Genomic DNA, 21,610 nt, shown 5'->3' with positions numbered 1-21,610 from the left:
GCTTTAACTGATATAATGGTATTTTCTAGTTTGTGGTATAGTTTACAATTAAACTCACTGATTAAATGCCTGATGCTGAGGAGGTCAGGGAAGAAAGCCCTATGGGCTAAAACCAAGCGGAAAAAGGCCCTAAATAATTTGACCTTACTTGAAGAAGCAAATCTATTTTTCTTGCCTTTCTTCCTGTGAATGAAGGAAAAAGCCCACTAAGGTCAGTGGAAAGGCTTGATGCTAACTTCAGCTGCTTTGGATCGAGTCCTGAGCATGCACTATAAGGTAGGTTTTGGTTCAATACTCCAAGCCCCACCCCATACCTCCCACTGAGGCAATGCCATATTTCTATGTGCTCATGCATGCCAAAGCTTTCTCTTTTGAAATGTTACCCAGATCCAAACCATGTTTATATAAGCAATCGGGAGATTCCCTCGTCTGCCATAACTTCTTCATAGAGAGATGGCCTTTCCTTAGTCATTTCTTGGACTTTGTTCCTAATTTACCTTTCATTTTTCTAACTTGATGAATTTATCCAGCTTTGACAACAGGGTATTATAATATTTTTTGAAGTTCCACACCTGGAATTAACTTTTTCTGCCAAGTGCACCTGGATGTACTAAATGACTTTTATCTGTATTTTAGGGGCTATGCACAATGAAAATACATCTCCTTAAATCTGACGTGCCTTTGAGTAAGATGAATTGCAGCTTTACTGTGATAAAGGTGCTGATAACATGAAATAACCACGCTCTACCAGTGTTTGCGTCTACCAATCCCAAGCCTAGTTAACTGAGAACCATCTCCCAGAGTCACTCTCCTTCTTAATGGCTCTGCTTACCTACATAACATATGGAAATGTGAGCATACACTTACAGCAGATTGTTTGCTATGTTTACAGCAGTTCTAACACTAATCCCCATTAATGTTTGATATAGCTCCCAAAGAGTTTAAATAGATGTCAGGGCCCAGATCCATTGCATGTGTGTTGGGCATCATATATACTCGGAAAAAAAAGAATACAGAAATATTGAGTGATTTCGCTTTTTGACATGTTTATTGACTGGATTAACCACTATGTGCATATGCAAATCTGTGTGACATGCATAGCCCACTGACAACTTTTAACCGCACATAACGGTCCTATTTACATAGGACACATAAAAGCTTAACACACTCCCATAGGGTTCCAAGTTTTTGCTACTGCTTTTAGTTTGCTCCACATTCGGAAACATTATCAACAAGCGGAAAAAAACAACCTTCTGTCCCTAGATTAGTTTAACTAGATTTACAAAGTGTTACAAGATATAAGAATCCTCAAAAACTACAGTCCCCTGATGTGTCAATTCAAAGATGCCCTGTAGCCAAGGTTTTCAACCTTTTCATGTGGGAATGGTGTTGCTACCCAAAACAATTTGGGCTCCTCCCCTCCCTTCATCTAGCCATAAAAAATAGAGGGGAGTCATGATCCCCGGCAGATCCCCAAATTAAGAGACCATGTCCCACTCAATATCACAGGACACGTGTAAGGAGAAACAAGAATTCAGAATATGGCAACATATTTTCAGCATCCAGAAATCCAAAGCATTATTACTGATACTTGGAAAGAGTTGTCCAAATGCCGCTTTACTTTTAAAGTTACCTCTGCTATATAGGTAGGACAGGTTGCACCTCCCCAATCCAGGATTCTCTCATCCGGCAACATTCGTGGTCCAGCATGACCACGGATGTTCCTGGATGAGAGAGCCCTGGGGCAGGAGGGCCAGCAGCTGAAAGCCCTGCTTGTAGCGGGGCCGCAGCATCCTGGGCAGAGTGCAGGGTGGGTTGTCTGCTGCCTGGCAACAGGGCTGGGGCCACAGCAGCCTAAGAGGGGAAGCCGGGCCAGGCCGCGTCAGCCTGGGAGGAAGTGGGGCCGCAGCAGCCCTGGTGTCAGCAGCAGAGTGATTGGGGCTGCCTGCCGCTCGGCAGCAGGGCTGGGGCCGTGGCCGTGGCAGCCTGAGAGGGAAGTCAGCCAGGGCCGCGGCAACCTCGCAGAACCAGCGTGGCTGGGGCCACGTGCTGCCCAGCATCAGGGTGGGGGCTGCAGCAGCCCGATTGGGTAATGTGCCATTCGACAGTGGTGCTGAAGCTGCCCGGCCGGCAGTGGAGCCAGGACTGGGGTTGGCCAACAGACAGCCCAGCTGGGCTGATGGAGCCAGCAGTGGGCTGAGGGGCTGGTATCAGGGGACCTCCCATTGTCCGGCAAATTCCCTCATCCAGGACCGGTCAGGTGCCGAGGGTGCTGGACAAGAGAGGTCCCACCTGTAGGATTTTTCTCATATACTGTCAAGTATTTTCAAAAGTACCAACACTGTTGGCTCTACTTGTATATTCTTTCCCATTCCCTCGCCCCACTTCATCTCTGTTTGGGCTATTTAAATTGCAAACTCTTTGGAAGAGGGATCATCTCACTGTATCTTTGCACAATCACCTCTCTTGGGTGGGGCCTTGTACTACTGGGAGGCAAACATTATTACTGTTGTTGTTAATACTACCATGGTAACAAATTACACCAGTAAAACCAGACAATAGTGTGTGTGCAAAAATCTGGTGAGGTGGAAGGGAAGGAGAAGCAGCAGGTGGATAAAATAACACTTTTAGAACCAAGTTAAGTAAATTAATCTGTTTCTTAAAACGGCAATGAGAATAATTTTCACTTCAGCCAATCATGGGACAAATAAAGAAGTGATATGAACACAGCCATTTGTATTAAAATATAGAGCGCTGTTTGTTATGGTCAGAAAGAATTAGATTTCACAGATGAATATATTCTGCAGCAGGTATACTTTTACGTTAAAGTGACTAAGTTCAGCCTCAGTTATAGCTAGCCTCATTATGTCCTTTAAGAAGTTCAAATTTCCAGATAACCAGCACTAGAACCAGGTAAGCAGGCAGAATTAGTATCCAAGCCTCATAAATGACTGGGAAAAATTGTATCTGTCACACAGTTCTGGTTCCCACACACTCTGGTTACATCATTAGTTAGTCTGTAAATGAGGAGACCAATTAGACCAGGGAGCCAAGGTCAGGTGACCAAAACATGAAAATGCACAAGAAATCCTACCCCAAAGATGGGATTTCAGTAGGGGCCCTCTGATAGCTGACTCCTCTTCGGCTGCTCTGCAATTTTCGTATTCCATTTCACCTTTGCTTTCAGGCTGAGCGCTTAGGTCCCACAGATTGATGGTTGAAGCTGCCGCGTTGATGTGGTTTTTTTTCCCCATGCAGGTGCATGGGCAAAATTATTTCCTGCATCAAAAATTACACAAAATTAGGTAATAGTTTTCTCTCCTCTGCTCTGTGAAATCTTTCTGCACCTTTTAGCAAGAGAAGGCTCCTTTTTGTTTACAGTTTTGAGAGTATGGCAATAGGATCAAAACTGAATGATACACAATTTACTCTCTTGAATTCCCTATGGATAAGCATGCGGGATCATCTTAAAGGAAGGGTGTATGTGGAACTTTTCCACAAAGCTAAAGTTTCAGGGCAAGTATAGTGTCAATAATTATTTATTTTCAGCAAAGGTTGAAGGCGTTTCTCCCTGTGCCTAGGAAGCAATATAAAGTTAGTGGGGGCTTGCCACGTGCATCAGCATATGGGAGAGTGGAGGAGGGGACTGACAAGGCAGAAGGGAGTAAGTTACCTCCATAGCAAAGCACACCTGTTCTCCAAGACACGGAGGTGGAGGATCCATAAATGGGGAGGATAAAAGGAGTCAATACAGCCTGATGCAAACACGTATTACTACTAGGGCTGTCAACTGATGTGCGTTAATGCCCACAATTAACACAGGGCAGGATTAACGCGTTAATTTTTAACACGTTAATTGCAGGCGTTAATGCTATGCTGCCCCTTTGAAGTGACTCTCCGGCATTTCAAAGAGGCAGTGCACGAGGAGCCTGGGATCAGCTGGAATCCCCAGCTGACCCCAGGCTCCGTGCAGTGCTGTGCCTTTGAAGCGCTAGAGCAGCACTTCAAAGAGGCAGTGCAACACGTAGCCAGGGATCAGCTGAACACTCCAGCTGGTCCCAGGTTCCTAATGCACTGTCCCTTTGAGGCGCCGGGGTGGCGATTCCAAGAGGCAGCACTGCAGAAAGCCCACAGTCAGGTGGGAACTCCAGCTGATCCTGGGCTCTCCCTTGTGCTGCCCCTTTGAAATGCCGCTCTGGTCCCTCAAAGGTGCAGCACATTAGGAGCCCAGGATCAGCTGAGGACTCCAGCTGACCCCGGGCTCCCGCAGTGCTGCCCTTTGGAAACATGGGGGCGGCCTTTCCAAGGTACAGCATTGCACAGAGCCAGGGTCAGCTGGGGAGTCCAGCTGATCCCGGGTTCCCGCACTGCTGCCCCTTTGAAACACCACGGATGTGTTTCAAAGGGGTAGCTGCACTGAGCCTGGGATCATCTGAGGACTCCAGCTGATCCCGGGCTTCTGCAGCACTTACCCTTTGAAACGCCACCGCTGCATTTCAAAGGGTCAGCACACACAATTAAGTGCAATTAAATTTTTTGATCACGCAATTAATCACGATTAATTTTTTTTTATCGCTTGACCGCACTAATTACTACACTCGTGCTTTAAAGGTATCTGACAGTGGCATGGGGGAATGCTTAGAGTTAAGGTTCCCCAATACTTTCCATTATATGATCCTCTTTTAAATTACTTGCAAGTTTGTTAAACTTTAAATTATTCAAGCTAAAATTTTCCAAATTGAGTGGCAACTCAGTGTGATTTTTTTCCTGAAAATGTTAGCTAAGAATGGTTTAGTTCTTAAGGTTGAGAAATATGTACAAGTTTTGATAATGTTAAAACAGTCTTTAAAACTGTTTCATTGTGAGGCTCTAATAGCCCCTTCCCTCAAGCTTTGGGGCAGGGAGCTGAAATTTGGCTGAGGGTTGGACTTGATTTCATTCCTGTGCCTTTTGTCTTGCCCATTAACATCTTCCTGAATGTAGTCAAATACATTTGAGACTCTCAGTTCTCACATGCTCAGTAGTTACAGTTTGGCAGCTACATTATCAGAAGATTCTGTCTACACTAAGGGTACGTCTAGACTACCGCATTTTGTCGACGGAAGTTTTGTCGACAGATACTGTCGACAAAACTTCCGTCGACAATTTGCGTCCAGACACATGGAGTTCTGTCGACAAAGCAAGCCGCTTTGTCGACAGAACTCCGTAGTCTGGATGCAACGTTACAGGCAATAACACCTTCTGTCGACAGAACTCTGTCGACAGAAGGTGTTTTGCCTCGTAAAATGAGGTATACCAGCGTCGACAAAACTGCGGAGTTCTGTCGACATTATGTCGACAGAACTCCGCGGTAGTGTAGACGCTGGTATTGTTTTGTCGACAAAAGTCCACTTTTGTCGACAAAACTAGGTAGTCTAGACACACCCTAAGTATGCTCCATCCCCTCACAACTCCCAGGGCCAACCAGACCACACCCCACCCACACAGAGCAACTGAGCACGCACAGTCCCTAGGATATGCAAGACTGTCCCAGTTTCTAGGAAATTGCTCTTCCCAGAAATGAGGGCTGGTGATCACAACTGAAATCAAGGACTCTTGTTTCTTCTGTGATCCCAGTGCTGTTGTGCAGGCAGCCTAGAGGAGGAGGAAGAGGCAACCCGACTGAAATGCAGTGAGACTAGGGGAGACAAAAGCAGGTGGTCAGGGGAAAGGGAAATAGGAGCAAGAACAGGGGAGCTTAAAGGGACAGGAGCAGCATGAGGAGAACAGGAGCTGGGAAAGGACAGGGGTATAAGTGTACAGGGAGAGGAACAGCCTAGAACTGGGTGGATTATAACAGCAGCCCATAGGAGCAGAAGCTTGGGATAGGAGTAGAAAGGCACATGAAGAGGCTGGAGGGAGGTGAAGGCACTGGAGTCCATAACCTCTACAGCGCCTGGAATGGAAACTATTTTTTTCCAAGTGTAGCCAAGAGCTATGAAATCCACTGGCAAAACGTGGATTTGTGTTTCCATCTCCCTCTAGCTGCAGATCAACACAGAAGATACTAAGCTTTTACTCCATCAGCTCAAGCAGCAAGAGACTGTGCTGTGGAGCTAAAGATAAATAAAATAAAAATAAATTAATGGAGAATGCCTATCTCCTAGAACTGGAAGGAACCTTAAAAGGTCATTGAGTCCAGTTCCCTGCCTTCACAGCAGGACCAAGTACCAGCCCTGCATATCCAGGGAGGGCGAGGGTGGATTTTAATGAATAGCAGCTACATCTAAATGTGCCCTGCATTTTAAATAATCATAATAATTTGCAAAATACGTGTAGATCACTGGATAAAATGAAAACAAGGCAGAAACAGTAGAGTCATGACTTCTCCACCTCGAGTGACTTCAGTCCTTGGCTATGTACTAATAAGAGCCCTCAACATTGACAGTCTGCCCTGAGAGTTGAGGCTGCTCAGGACCTGGGAGAACCAGATTTTTTAAATCACCACAACCCCCACCCTCACAATTAGCACCCTCCTCAGCAATCCCTCCAAAGCGCTCTCCAAAATTCACCTATGCTGGGAGGTCTACAAAGCACCTGGCAACAACTAAGTTGCTGGTGTGCTAATGTCCCGTTCATGACACTAAGTGATAAATCATATTGCTGCTCCCCCTGTTCTACTCCTGCCTGTTTGTTGTATCCACCTGTTATCGCTTGCACTATATTTTGCTTGTAAGCTCTCCACAGAGGTGACCCTCTTTTCATTATGTCTGTATATACAGTGCCTAGCACAATACAATGAGCAATTATGTCTCAAAGACGAAGCTTCAAAAAGTGCTTATTTTTCTTCAGGTTTTACATTGCATGCCATAGTCATAGAATCTGAGGGCTTTCCACGTAAAATCAGAGGCAATACAAAAGTCCATAGTGGACATGTAACGGGGTCGGCAATCACCTCACATGAGCGCCCCGTTTAGCCAACTGTGGGTTCCTGCATTCTGTCAGTCTTAAAGGCCTTATGTTTCCTCAGCCCTCTAGCAGAGTCACACACTGTGTAATCACAAACCCCTTCCAAGATACACCTCTAACAGAGGCCCATCCAAGTGCTCTCTGTAGGGTGTCTCAGTTCAATGCTGTTCCCTTAGTTTGGTGCCTCTAAGGCTTCCTCTCCTGGAGATAAGTCCTTGCCCTTAACTCAGGGGTCTATCACAGTTCAGCAGTCTCTCAACAGCTCTCTGTTATGAGCTGTCCCTGGTTCTGCCTGCCTGCCTGCCCGCCCTGACCTTCTCCTTTCCAGGTCTGGACTGCTACTGAGCTGCTTCTAACTCTGTAGCTCCTTTTGTACTCCTTCCTGGCTCCTGATTGGATGGTTTCCTCCTAGCCACTCTAGCCACCTGGAGGACTTCTCTGTGACCCTCTTCACCTTAGGGCATCTTTGGCATTTCCTTTTTTTTTTTAAATTAAACTCTGTGTGGCTGTGCCCTGTGGGCAAGTTATTGAGCCTCTAGGTACCTCAGGTCCCCATCTGTAAAAGCGGGGCTAATGGCACTTCTCTATTTCACAGTAATATGAGGATAAATATATTAAAGACTAGCAGGTAAGGCCCATCGTTGACCAGGTAAAGTCATTCTGTATAGATTACACTTATAGTAAAGTTCAAGAAAATAAAAAAAATCTGTAGATTTTTCTATTAATGTGCTGGTAAAAGGGAAGTAAAAGCACAGTTTTAAATTTGTAGGATTTCAACTTCAAACATTATTCTTTTTATTGAATAATTACCATGCATAGGACATTTCAATAAAAAAAAAACTCGTAAAGCTTTCATTACTCTTTCCGTAACTAATTTGAATTATTTTGTGATTTGTAACAGTAAACATTTTCTTTACACTAAAATGACAGTTGACTAGGCGACTTGATTTTAATTTTGTTAGCAAATATTTTTATGAACTTTAATCATAATAGTCATTACTTTTTTCCGATAAAAAACAAAAATAATTATTTAAACCTTTCATTCAGGATATTCTGGTGTAAAAAGCAGTGCATTCAGCTAATTTAATTGGCGGGATTATTTACGCAAAATTCGGTATCTGTAGCTAATCAGGAAGTATGCCTTTATTTTGCACAAACAAATCCACAAACAAACTCACTCTTCAAAATATATAATAGATTGTGAAGTGCTTTGAGATTTACTGAGGAAAAATACTGTATATAAAATTAAAGTTTCTCTCCCCGTGCCCTTCCTTTTTACCTGTTGTTGATACTTTCAGTTAGGGTATGTCTACACTTGCTCTCTATCTCGAGATAGGGATGCAAATGTAGTGCACCGAAATTGCTAATGAAGTGCAGGATTTAAATATCACGTGCTTTATTAGCATAATCATGTCTGGCCACCATTTTGAAATCGCATTATTGTGAAATAAAACGCCCTGTGTAGCAGCGTTATTTCGAGAGAAAACCCTTCTCTCGAAATAGCTATTAAATCTCATTGTATGAGGAGTAACAGTTATTTTGAGAGAAGAATTTTCTCTTGAAATAACGCTGCTACACGGGGCGTTTTATTTCGCAATAATGCGATTTCAAATGGCATCTGGACGCGATTATGCTAATAAAGCGCAGGATATTTAAATCCCGCGCTTCATTAGCAATTTTGGTACACTACATTTGCATCCCTATCTCGAGATAGGGAGCAAGTGTAGACATACCCTTAGTTATTGCTAGAAGTTATGGGCGGCCAGAGTACCAGTGTAATTCTTATGACAGAAAGGCTTTTATGGCCAGAGGGACCCTATAAATGTCTGTGCGGGGCTAGGCACAGTGCCAGAATGGGGAAGGTTGTGGTGTTCTCGCTTCTGAATGGAGGAATCAGTGCGTAGGGATAACACTCATCAGGCTTTTCCAAACTGTAAATTCACTTAATTTTTTTTGTCATTATCCTTTGAAAAGAAACAGATTCTGATCCCGCTGATGGATTTTTATTTCTTTTCTCTCACTGTGCTGCCAGAGTTGATTTTTTGATTGGTTACAGGAATGTACAATCCCTTTCTAGGCTGCTATGCAGGCAACTATGGGAGAGGGCACAAAGGAACTCTACTAGCCTGGGACTTAGAAAACCTGAGTTCAATTCTCTATACAGTTGCCTGTGGGCAAGTCATTTTGCCTCCCTGCTCCTCAGGTCCCCATCTGTAAATATGAGGCTAATGGCACTTCCCTACCTCACAGGGGTGTTATGAGGATAAATAAGTTAAAGACTGTGAAGTACTTTGAGCTGTACTGATGAAACGTGCTGTATATTTTATACAGCTGTTGCTAAGTATTATTATTGAGTTCATACCCTTCACCAAGAGTCCCGAATACAGAGCTCTATTGAGGGGTCTGCTTGGGCAACCACATTATTTTTCATCCTCCTCCCCCCTCTAAAATACCATGAGTGTTTTGTGCTTAAACCAGGCATTGTATGAGCTTTCTCATGCAGCTCTGTCAATGCACCTCAACCTTGACCTGCACTACTCACGTCTCTCTGCCTCTCCTGAGCAGAACTGTACTGATTGTACAATTATACTGAATTGTGAGAAGTACTCAAATTAGTACTAACACAAGGCCACAAAGCCCATTTTCACTTATAAACTATAGTCCAAATTCTGCCCTCAGACGAGCATGTACAATCATGACTTTCAACAGGAGCCCACCTGGGAGAACAACATTTAGCTTTATGCCAGGGTTTGAACTCCAGTTTCCCGAACAAAAAGGTTGATGCTCCGAACTAACTTGCTGAATGACTAATGATTGTTCTTGCCATCAACAATCTACATGGCAACTCATTGTAACACTTTGCTATTGTTAATTATGCTGAAGTCATGAAGTATGTCCCTGGTGTTTAAAAAAATAAGCCATCTTATTTAATATTGCTTTTATATTGCCTGGGCAGCCCAAGAATTTTCTGGTGGGGGTGAGGAATATGCCCGGCTTGACATATAAATCAAACGATATCTAATTAAAAAACACTTTCCATTTTACACTGCCTTCTCTCTGAAGATCTTCAGTTGTTTTATGAACGTTAATCAATCAGGTATGCCACATATCCCTGTGAGGTACGGAAGTATAGTAACATCAAGGGTATCCAAAAAAGGAGGCGAGACACTCCCTCCCCATTTTGTTAAAACAAAACTCCAACAGACTTTGGAGCACCTAACTCACACAGATGCACCTAACTCTCTCAGAGCTGGCAACAGGAGGCACCATTCAGCAAAATAACACTTTACTTCAATTCCCAGTCTCCCTCTAACTCCACCCACCTGCACCTTAGCTAACAGAGGAGGAGAAGATCCTAGCAGCATTATGATCTCCATTTTACATTAAGCTCTCTAAGGGTATGTCTACACTACAAAGTTAATTCGAACTAACAGACGTTAGTTCGAATTAACTTTGATAGGCGCTACATATACAAACCGCTAGTTCGAACTTAATTCGAACTAGCGGAGCGCTTAATTCGAACTAGGTAAACCTCATTCTACGAGGACTGACGCCTAGTTCGAATTAAGTAGTTCGAATTAAGGGCTGTGTAACCACTTAATTCGAACTAGTGGGAGGCTAGCCTGCCCCAGCTTTCCCTGGTGGCCACTCTGGGCACCACCAGCGAAACTCTTCTGCCCCCCTCCCAGCCCTGGAGCCCTTAAAGGGGCACGGTCTGGCTACGGTGCCCGTGCCAGGTGCAAGCCTGCCAGCACCCAGCCAGCAGACCCTGCACCTGGCACGGCACAAGCCAGTCACCCGCTACCACCCAGACCTCTGCCTCTTCCCGGGACCAGGCTGGCGGCTCCCAGGAGCCTGCCCGGGACTGCAAGAGGTGGGCACCTGCCTGGTCTAGTGCAGAGATCGTGGACCTCATCCACGACCTCCGCACTAGGCACAGGAAAGTGGCCGTCTAGGGCAGGATAGCTGCCAGCCTGGCCACCCAGGAGCAGGTTTGCTTGAAAATCAAGGTGGTCCAGTGAGATCCCTGACCCTGAGCCCTGAGCTTAGAACGGCTGTACTGGGTCAGACCAAAGGTTCATCTAGCCCAGTAGCCTGTCTGCCGACAGCGGCCAACACCAGCTACCCCAGAGGGAATGGACTGAAGACAATGACCAAGCCATTTGTCTCGTGTCATCCATCTCCAGCCTTCCAAAACGGAGGCCAGGGACACCATTTCTATCCCCCGGCTAATACCACTCCATGGACCCAGCCTCCATGAATTTATCTAACTTCTCTTTAAACGCTGTTATAGTTCTAGCCTTCACAGCTTCCTGCAGCAAGGAGTTCCACAGGTTGACTATTTGCTTTCTGAAGAAGAACTTTCTGTTATTAGTTTGAAGCCTGCTACCCATTCATTTCATTTGGTGTCCTCTAGTCCTTCTATTATGGGAACTAATGAAGAACTTTTCTTTATGCACCCTCTCCACACCACTCGTGCTTTTATAGACCTCTATCATATCCCCTCTCAGTCTCCTCTTTTCTAAGCTGAGAAGTCCCAGTCTCTTTAGCCTCTCTTCATATGGGACCTGTTCCAAACCCCTGATCATTTTAGTTGCCCTCCCCTCTCCCACCCTCTCTCTTCCCCTCTCCCACCTCCTTTTCCCAGTCTCCCCAAGTTTTGTTCAATAAAGAGAGTTTCTATTTTTGAACACACATGTCCTTTATTTTGTACATCAGGAAGGGGGGCCTATGGAGGGGTAAGTGGAAGGAGATGAGGGAGGAATGGGGTATGAGCCCCCGATGGGGAGGACTGGGGTGGCTCTGCAGCTCCTCAGGGTGGAAGCTCTCCTGCAGCCCCCCGATTAGTCCCCCCCCCCGGATGGCAGCCTGCGGCAAGTGCAGCCGGGCTGATGGCTGAGTGCTGTGATGTGCCGAGTGTGGGCATTCAGGGCACTCCAAGCCAGGACTGCTTTGCTGTCCCTCATCGAGTTAGACAAGTGAGCGGGGAAACCCTGAGAACTGTCTGTCCGGGATGGGGTCGGGTCCCTTTAAGCACAGCCCTCTGCTAGTCTGAGACAGCAGCTCCACATTCTAAGTCCTAATCTGATGCCCTGCCAGCACTGCTTCCGGCCAGCCTTAACTTCGGTTCAGGGTCCGCTCAATGTGGACATGCTAGTTCGAATTAGCAAAATTAGCATTTTGCTAATTCGAACTAGTTTTTAGGTCTAGATGCACTAGTTCGAATTAGCTTAGTTCGAATTAACTAATTCGAATTAAGTTAGTTCGAATTAGTGCTGTGGTGTAGACATACTCTAAGAGGTTAGGTGATTTGAACTAAGTTGGCCTGCCAATCTGTAGAAGAGGCCAAGATAAGATCCAGATCTCTTGAGAGCCCATCCTATGCTTCAGCCACTATATCACAGTTTCCATCGGAGTGGTCATTTTTATCTGTTTCTCACTATGGGTACGTCTAGACTACAGGCTTTTGTCGACAGAAGTTTTGTCGACAGATACTGTTGACAAAGCTTCTGTCGACAAAGAGCGTCTAGACTACATTCAGTTCTGTCGACAAAGCAAGCTGCTTTGTTGACAAAACCCTGTAGTCTAGACACAACCCTAGATGCAATAAAACCTTCTGTCGACAGAACTCTGTCGACAAAAGGCGTTATGCCTCGTAAAATGAGGTTTACCAGCATCGACAAAACTGCTGAGTTCTGTCGACGTTATGTCGACAGAACTCAGCGGTAGTGTAGATGCAGGTATAGTTTTGTCGAGAAAAGTCCACTTTTGTCGACAAAACTCAGTAGTCTAGACACACCCCTTGTGTTTATCTAGCATCCAGGTCAATGGGTCCTCAATCTCAGTGGAGGCCACGAGATGCAACTGTATCAAAAATAAATTCAGCTGAAGTCTTCCTCACATACCCAGGGCAGAATAAGAAGGGAGAGATGGAGAAAGCGTTACTTGCACCTGAGTATTGCTCCATATAATATTCTTTCCGGATCAGGGCCGGCCTTAGGGTCCAGCACACTGGCCACATACCCAGGGCACTGTAGTCAGAGGGTGATGGTCAACTGGGCATGGGTATTGCTGGGCAAAGGGGTGGAGAGTATGGGGTAGGGGGGCAGTGTGGCGGGGCATGCTGGAAGAATAGGGATGGAGTTGGAGGCACAGGTGGGGGGAAAGAGCAGAGGTTGGGGCAAAGGGGGCTCAGTGCAGGGATTAGTGGTGAAGGGTGGACAAAAGGGATGGGAGCTGTTGGGGAGCTCATGGATGCCCGCAGGGGGCAGGGGCACCAAAACACAAGTTTGCCCAGGGCATCATTTTCCCGGAGGCTGACCCTGCCTCGGATACCACAGAGTTGGGCGTGTTGGAAAGAGTTCGATACAGAAACACAGAACTTCAAAGACAGTAACTATGCACAAGGTGCTTTGTAAGAAACATAGAAGAAAAGATGCCAATCAATCCGCAGGCAACTTAAATGCAAGACAGATTTGCCAGCCCTCCCACAGGGCTCATTCTGTGAGCCTCCTGAATCCCTTTTCCCCTCCATCACAACTTTCAGGTAACCATTTGCAAGAAATTCAAATACTTGTGAGCTGGCAAGTGTTGCTGCTTCGCAAGCCCTAACAAACATAAACACTTCTGTTTCAGCACATCTGCCATTGCAATACATACAGCTTTTCCAGAACCAAAGGATTAACTTTATTGTGCATTTGCTCAGCAGATCTGGTAACACAAGATTGTACTTCTAAGAAGACAGATTACTCACAAGTTTCTGGATGCTACATCTTTAGAAACTCACTCTACTTAAAGATAAGTGTTGAATCTGGTAATCCTCCAAACAGCCAACTGATGTAAAAACCAGAGATACGACAGACCAGATGGATGCTATTTTTCCTTGACTTATTTGGATATTCCAAAAAGTAGCGTCTTTATGATTTTTTTTTGCACTTTTATATTAAGCAGATGCAGCTTGTTTGCAAAGACAGCTCCATGCCATTTTTCTTTAAGTTTATGAAACAAAACAAAAAGGCAATGGCACAGAGTTTCATTTTTTACACTATTGGAACTCACTCTAAATTGGTAAACATGTGGATACTATATAAATATAGGTACATTACAGGGTTTTAAATCGATTTTCTAATATATATCCACTTCTATATTTACACACATTTATTCACACATATACACACTTAAATATAAATATACATATTATAAATCTGACTCTATCCTCACTTGCAATAATGTAACTCCATGGACTTCAGAGGAGTTATCCCTGGTTTATTCCCATGTGAATATAGAGTCAGGTGTTTTATATTAGTGTACATTTCTATATATGGTTCTCTTTATAAAGACATTGCTAATTGCTAATTTCTGTTGTTCTCAGTGTGAGTATAAAGGCAAGAACTACACGAGACATTACTAATATTTAGTACTTGAGTCTACTTTCTCACTGAGTACAACAAAAACACTTAAAGACAAAACAAAACAATGAGACATCTTTATAAAGAGTACTGTTTTCCTAGAAATGGAATGCCATCTTCTTTTTGACTCCTTACATGTAGGTAATCGCATGGGTCCCAAGGTAAGTAGTAGCACTTAAAACTTGCTTGCTTCAGTGGGAGCGGAGTGTTCAGCAGGTCTCAAAATCATTCCCTTAATTGCAAGCCAGGTACAAAGCCTCTAAAAATAAATGTGCATGTGTATGTTGAACTACTCAAACTGTGATTGACAGCCCCCAGAGCAATTTGCTTGCTAATCAGATAGGAGGCTTCTCCCATAACCCTGGCCTCTACATTCAGTTGACCTCTATTGTGAAATGTTTTGCCCTTTGACCTCAGACCAAAATGACACTCAAACTGACTTTTTTAAAACCCAAAACATGTACAGTATGTGACCAATTCCATTGCACAGTATGGACACAACAGAGTTAGACGTAAAAGCTTTTGAAATTAAATTAACTACTTAAGAAACATGCTTGAAACCAGATATGTAGGATAAGGACCTCCACTTAGTTGAAAATGCTCCTTTTTTCTTGGTTTTGGGAGGCCCTGGCAAAACTGACTTCATGAAATACTTCACATTTCAAGACTGCCCATTCTCAAATATTCAATTATAAGTAGGCTTAGAAGGATTACATTTTATTGTCAAACAGATTTCCTCATGTACACATGAACCGATGAAAAAATATTCCCATAAAAAATAGTCAAAATCTATAGACAGGCAAAGAAAGAAAAATGCTGCTTGAGAATTTATGAGAGTTTGATTTAAGGATATTTACTTTGTGTATTTTGACATGTCATGCTGACAATTTGTGTCTTAATTGTCATAAAGCTTTATATTTTTGTATCATTAACCTGTAAACAATGCACCGCACTGGTCTGTGCATGGCTTGTGTCCAAATTCATGAGGACTTACCTATGGGGCAAATGATCACAAGTCCACCAGAAAGGTTTTGCTATAGTCTGCGTGCCTAAAGTTATTGTTTTGTGCTAAGCAAGGGCTCTCAAGCTTCATTGCTCCATGACTCCCTGCTGACAACAAACATTATGACACGACTGAAGCCTGAGCCCACCTGAGCCCGTCTTCCCTAAGTGGAGGGGCCAAAGCTAAGCCCCAGTGCCTTGTGCAAAGCCCAAAGCTGGGGCTCTGGCTTCAGTGGACTCAGTCTTTGGCTTCAGTACCAGGCTCCAACAAATTTAAGTCAGCTTTGGCAATCCTATTAAAATGGGAGTCCTAGTAAATCGACTGCCGATTGCTCTCTCATCAACTCCACCCTAATGAGAAATGCAAAGGAAGTTGACGGGAGAGTTTCTCCCATCAACTTCCCTCCTTCCCCCCATCAGCGGATCCTTCATGGCAACTGGACCTAAGGTACAATGACTCCAGTTAGGCTATTCACAACGGTTGACACTGGCCATAGTGTAGACCTGCCCTAAGTCTCCCAACTTCATGGCTAGTTCTCCAGCCATTAGACCACCTTTCCTTATGTTTACAGCTGCATTGGTGCCTGGACTATCCCTTTACCTTTTTCTCCATATACTTGTGAGCATATCGTAAATATTGCAAGAATAATCTACATACACCGGCCACCTGCTATGGCCCCTCTCCTCCCCCCCCATCAACTCTAGCATTACTGTTGTCATTCTTTAAAGAATTTCCCAGAAAATTGCTAAATCTCCCCATCACCATATGAATTTACTAAACCAGAGGCTGGGCACAGAACTGTAAGAATGGCTTATGATAAAACGGGGCAATGTGTTATAGTTGGGAAAGTGCCGGTTATTTTGTACCACTTTAAAAATGCTTTTTGGGGGTAGGAGGTATTCACGTATTTGCACTAAGCAACAACCTCTGTGTAATGTTATTGGCCAGAGAGTCAACAGGAGATTAAAAGCATCTATTCAAACTCAATATTTACCCTTTTCTTATTCCACAGTATCTTCTGCCATGTTAGTTTTGCAATATAGTTTAGTATGTGCAGTATAGGGCTTTGCATTGTCAATGCTTAAAATGAATTAGTATTGTGCTTCTAGCTACCTCTTTTATATAATGCTTTTGTTACATAAATCTCACATTCTTAAGTGCTTTGCTGATCAGGGATGGGATTACTTGCATGCTTACAGTTTTAAGCACTCACTCAAACTCTATGCTAAATCAGGGCTCAGAGAATATAGGCACACATTTTTTATTTAGTTATTCTATCTATATATTTTACAAATGTGCACCTGTCTGTCTGTTTACCCATCCATGAGTCCATTTGTTTAAGAACTCCTCCTAAACGGTAGGAGCTAGGACCACCAAATTTGGTTGGCAGCTTCCTCTTCGCCTAATTTAAAGCAAGGTCAGGGTTTGGTTGTGCCAGGAAAACAGGATGTGCCTGGAATCCAATTGTTTTCCATCACATGGAAAGGGAGGGAGCTGATCGGAAGGATAGCTATACCGCAGAGTGACCACTGGGGGCAGCGAGCGTGGGGGACAGCTATATTGCAGAGTGACCACAGGAGGGAAGCCACACCAGCAAGACAGTGGCCAGCTGGGGCTTGAGCTCACCATCTTGCTGGCCATCAGATCGAGTAAGTGGTCCACCTGCCTAAAGTCCCTCCCCTGACCCTTGGCCACAGTGCCAGAATGGGGGGGGAAGAGTGCCATGGCCCCCTTGAGACTATCCTTGGGGCTGGGCAGCACAGCCTCACTCCCACAAGAAATGCTGGGGGGGCCAGGAATTGTGGTCCGGCCCTGCCCCCGATGAGTAGACGGTAGGGAGGCCGGGCAGCTCAGTTACTGCCTCACCCACCAGTCCATGAGTAAAGGCTGGGGTCTGGATAGCGCAGCCTGGCCTGGAGGCCTGGAAACTGTGGCCCAGTCCCAGCCATCCCTGAAGGAGACATGGGGGTCTAGGAACCAGGGCCTGCCACCACCCTGAGAAGTAGAAGATCAGGATTGGGCAGGCAGCCCAGCCCCAGCTCCCCTTGAGGCACCACCGGGGGTGCCGGGGACCCCAGTCCCCTCTCTCCTCTTCAGTCCCCCGTTCCAGGAACAACCAGCCAGGAGTGCTGGGCAGTGCAGTCTCAGCCTCCTGGGAGGAGCTGCTGGTGCCACCTGCCACGCTGGGAGGAGCTGCTAGAGCAATGCATCCCCGGCCCCTGGGAAGAACTGCAGCTGAAGCAGCCCCACCCTTGCTTCTATAGGTAGCCCTGGTAAGTCCCCCCTGCCATAAGTTCTCTGCCCTGGTTCCTGTACCTCCCAGTTTCCTTCCCTGAGCCCCGCCCCCCTTTCCATCCCTCTGCCCTGACTGCTGTGCACCCACCCACACCTCCAACCCTGAGCCCCCACAAGGACCTGGGCAATGCCAGGTAAATCCTCTAGTGTCATCATAATTTTACTAACAACTTAGTTTGATGACTCTTTGTAAATTCTTCACCCAGTTCTAATTCTGTCTTTGGTGCACCGCTTGAGTAATGTGTGCTGTGGGATACATCTTACCATGCTCGTAGTGTGCACTAACCATGTTTTATCTTGTTTTAAGCAAATGGTTAGGGAATTCCACAGAGCTGATTGATCGATGTGACATGATTTAAGAGAATGGTTATGCCTTTATTCTGTTCATAATCCCATTGAATATTGCTGTATGATTCATTACAACAACATGCAAGTTAATAATAGCTGGTAGTATAGATGTATAAGAAAGCAAAACATAGTTCCTGCCTCTTGTTACAGTCGATTTGAAGTCTTGCACTGAAGAAAAACCACCTCAAAGTATATTATATTTATTTAAGACAGTCTCACATTCAATAGCACGTTATTGGGTAGTGCCACTGAAACCGATGTTTGTAATAAGTAGTATTGCCAGCCCTTACTGTTCAAAAATCCTGTGTCAGGCACCCTAAAACAAAGAGATGTTCTTACACAGTACATTTGGGGTTCTTTGTATTTGCTTTCTGCTTTTTCAAACTTGTAGGTTATTCTGGGGTCACATTTTCAAGCTTTTATCTGTAACTGCGAGGGCTAGAAATGTATTTAGGAATCGCAGTTTCTCTCACCAAGGAAAATCTCCGTAGTCTTCCTTCCTCAGCTCATCACCTCCCATATCTTTTTTCTCCCCATTTCCTATCACAAACATGAAGTCTGCCTATGGGATATACAGACTACTATAGCTAATGTTCCCTGGGATTCTGTTCTCTCTGCTCCTTTTCTCTCCCTCTTCTATAGTATTTGAGTTGAACTTTTGACCCAACAATGGAGATTCAAAATTAGGAAAAATAAGGTCCTCCTTTCCAAGCGTTAAACTTGACTTATTATCCAACAATCATTTTGTATCTTGGCACCGGTGTGAGAGTCAGGAGTTCGGGGGTTCTATTTCAGGGCTCTGCCAGTGACTTGCTAGGTGATTTTGGTCATGTCGCTTCACTCCTCTCTGTTTCTTGTTTCCCCATTTCTTGAATGGAGAATGACAGAGTATCCACTTTGGGAACCGTAGAAAGAATGCTATATAAGAGATCAGTATTTTAAATAATGCTGTTGTACTTTAGGATAGGGAAGGAGCTAGTGAACAGTGTGACCGTAGTCCTCTCCAGAAGACTCCATAAGGTTCTTAGAACCCAACATCTCAAATCTCGGGTTACAAAGTGCCCAGTGAGAATCTTTCCGCTGACTGCAATGGTGCTGGATTTGAATCTTAATCAATAACATTTCCCAATGCACAGCACTTTCTGTCAAACCACTCAAGCATGTGAAAAAGCCTCACTTAAACTGATCACGGGCTTTGTTGAATCAAGTTTTGAAATGGCGCACCATATAAATACCCCAGTATTTCTAGTATTTCTATGCTGATCATCCAACTTGGATAATTACATTCAGTTCTAACCCTTCCAGTTGCACCATGCTAACGTGTGGACTTGTCACGTTCCATCCCAGGTCTACACTGGGGAGTTATTTTGAAATACCCACCCGTTTATTTTGAAATAAGAAGCAGAGAGTCCACACTATCAAGCCCGTTATTTCGAAATAATGGGCTGGTTATTTTGAAATCTGTATTCCTGCTTTCCTACACTGCACTATAGCTTGAAATAAGACATGCAATTTGAGCTATGCAAATTGAGTATCTTATTTCGAAATAGCGCCAAATTACAAAATAAGCTGTCTACACAGCGCCAAATTTTGAAATAACCCGCTATACCAAAATGTCCCTTACTCCTCATGGAATGAGGTTTACAGGGATGCCAGAATAGTGAGCCCATTATATTTCAAAATAACAGGCTTGCTGTGAAGACACAGGATAGCTATTTTGGGATACTCAGGTATTGCAAAATAGCATTGCAGTGTAGATGTAGCCTTATGGGAATAATGCTATTTCTATTTTGTTATTTCCTAAGGGTATGTCTACACTTGCACCCTCTTTCGAGAGAGGGATGCTAATGTAGACATTCAAAAATTGCAAATAAAGCCAGGATTTAACTATCCCATGCTTCATTTGCATATTTGCATGATGCATATTTGCATATTTGCTATTTAGAAATAGCGCTATTTTAAAAAGGAATGCTGTCTAGACACGGTTATTTCAAAAGAAAACCCTTCTTCCAAAATAACTGGTAAACCTTGTTGTAGGAGGAATAAGGGTTATTTCAGAAGAAGGGTTTTCTCCTGAAATAACCGTGTCGAGACAGCATTTCTTTTTTCAAATTAGTGCCATAATGTAAATATGCAAATGAGGCATGGATATTTAAATCCTGGCTTCATTTGCAATTTCAAATGTCTATATTTGCATCCCTCTCTCGAAAGAGGGTGCAAGTGTAGACATACTCTGAGTTATTTCGAATGTAGTGATTTCGAAATAATTTCCTAGTGTAGACATGCCCTCACAGCTGCATTTATCTGAGTATAATAGGAATGTTAGATTGTTAAATGTGTAAAAGGCGTTGGCTTCCTTCAAAGGCTCTGTTATAAATACAGGATCATCATTATTACCATTCCCAAGAGAAACCCCACTTACAGTTTTGAAGAGAAAATACTTTTACAATTAGACTTATTAATCCATCTGTTTTCTTTTTCTGGCAAGCTAACAAGAAAGCAATAAGCACTTATCCATGCTCAGCTAATCTTGAATAACTTCTCTACACACCACTTGTTTTGAATTTCCGAGTATATATTCAGGTTGTTGCCTTCCTTTATTACTTTTCTCGGATTTAGTGCTTCAAAAGGAAGCATATCCACAGAATTACTCAAAATCACATAGCTAGGATAAGCAGGCATCTAAAATGCTACACAGTGTCAACAGAAACACTCCATCATTTGGTTAATCTCACAGATCAGTTACATTTTGGGGATTCTTGTTTTCCTTTAATCAGTGAATATTAACGATGCAGATGACTCTTTTTTCATTTTCCAGAAGGGTCCTCCACACATGGGTGCTGAGAGTCACTGAACCAAACTGTTAACCCCATATATGTAGAGTCCTGCAAATCTCTGCTTAATATCCGCAGGTATGGATGCAGATCTCTGCAGCTCATTTTTGCAGATATAGATGTGGATACAAATTTTATATCTAGATCTTTGCACAGTTGCAGATATCCACTTTATATCCACAGCAGAGGATGAATGTGGACATTTTGCAGATGCAGATGTGGATGCAGATATCAATTTTGTATGACAGAAACTACAGGGTTCTACATGTATGATGGAAACTGCTTCAAGACAGGGCATGCAGCAACACCACAAGCCTTGTAGTTCCAGCACCTATGCCTTCAAATAACAAAGATTTGTGGGTGAATATAGATCCAAAGATAAAGGTGTGGACAAAATTCTACTCACTTAACCTGAAGCAATTCTGGAGAAACGCCACTGAAGTGAATGAAAATATTTGATTTATATCCGGCATACCTGAGTTCCAAAACTGGCACGATATAAGGGTGGTATGCCATAATTCTAGAGCCGAAAACTTCATTCCCCATTACAGTTGCAGAGGAGACTACAGAGGTGTGGCGTAACAAATTAATTATGGCCTGAATGAACCCCAGCATCAGCAGATCTCTGCTAACAGGATGAGGAGTTCTTAGTATGTTCTCCCTCTGTGGAGTACAGTAAGTGTAAGGGGACATAACTTTGTGTGGTGGTCACATGAGATTTTTCTGGTTATCTGGTCCATTTTCATGCATGGCACTGTATCAGGCCCGATAAT

The 21,610-nt window shown here is 44.0% G+C and overlaps 1 long non-coding RNA gene across 1 annotated transcript in view; it reads right to left on the bottom strand.

Annotated features, from left to right (window-relative positions):
• Nucleotides 1-1,038: 1,038 nt before the first annotated feature.
• LOC142830871 (uncharacterized) overlaps nucleotides 1,039-21,610 on the bottom strand; it is a 208,011-nt gene continuing 187,439 nt past the window's right edge. Inside the window, exon 3 of the long non-coding RNA XR_012906405.1 lies at nucleotides 1,039-3,279. This is a non-coding gene — a long non-coding RNA (uncharacterized LOC142830871). The remainder of the gene's footprint in view (nucleotides 3,280-21,610) is intronic.

Source organism: Pelodiscus sinensis, chromosome 10, assembly GCF_049634645.1.
Source record: "Pelodiscus sinensis isolate JC-2024 chromosome 10, ASM4963464v1, whole genome shotgun sequence".
In the NCBI taxonomy this organism is placed as follows: domain Eukaryota; kingdom Metazoa; phylum Chordata; order Testudines; family Trionychidae; genus Pelodiscus; species Pelodiscus sinensis.
The sequence above is the reverse complement of the archived record's forward strand: the minus strand, read 5'-3'. Positions and strand labels throughout refer to the sequence as shown.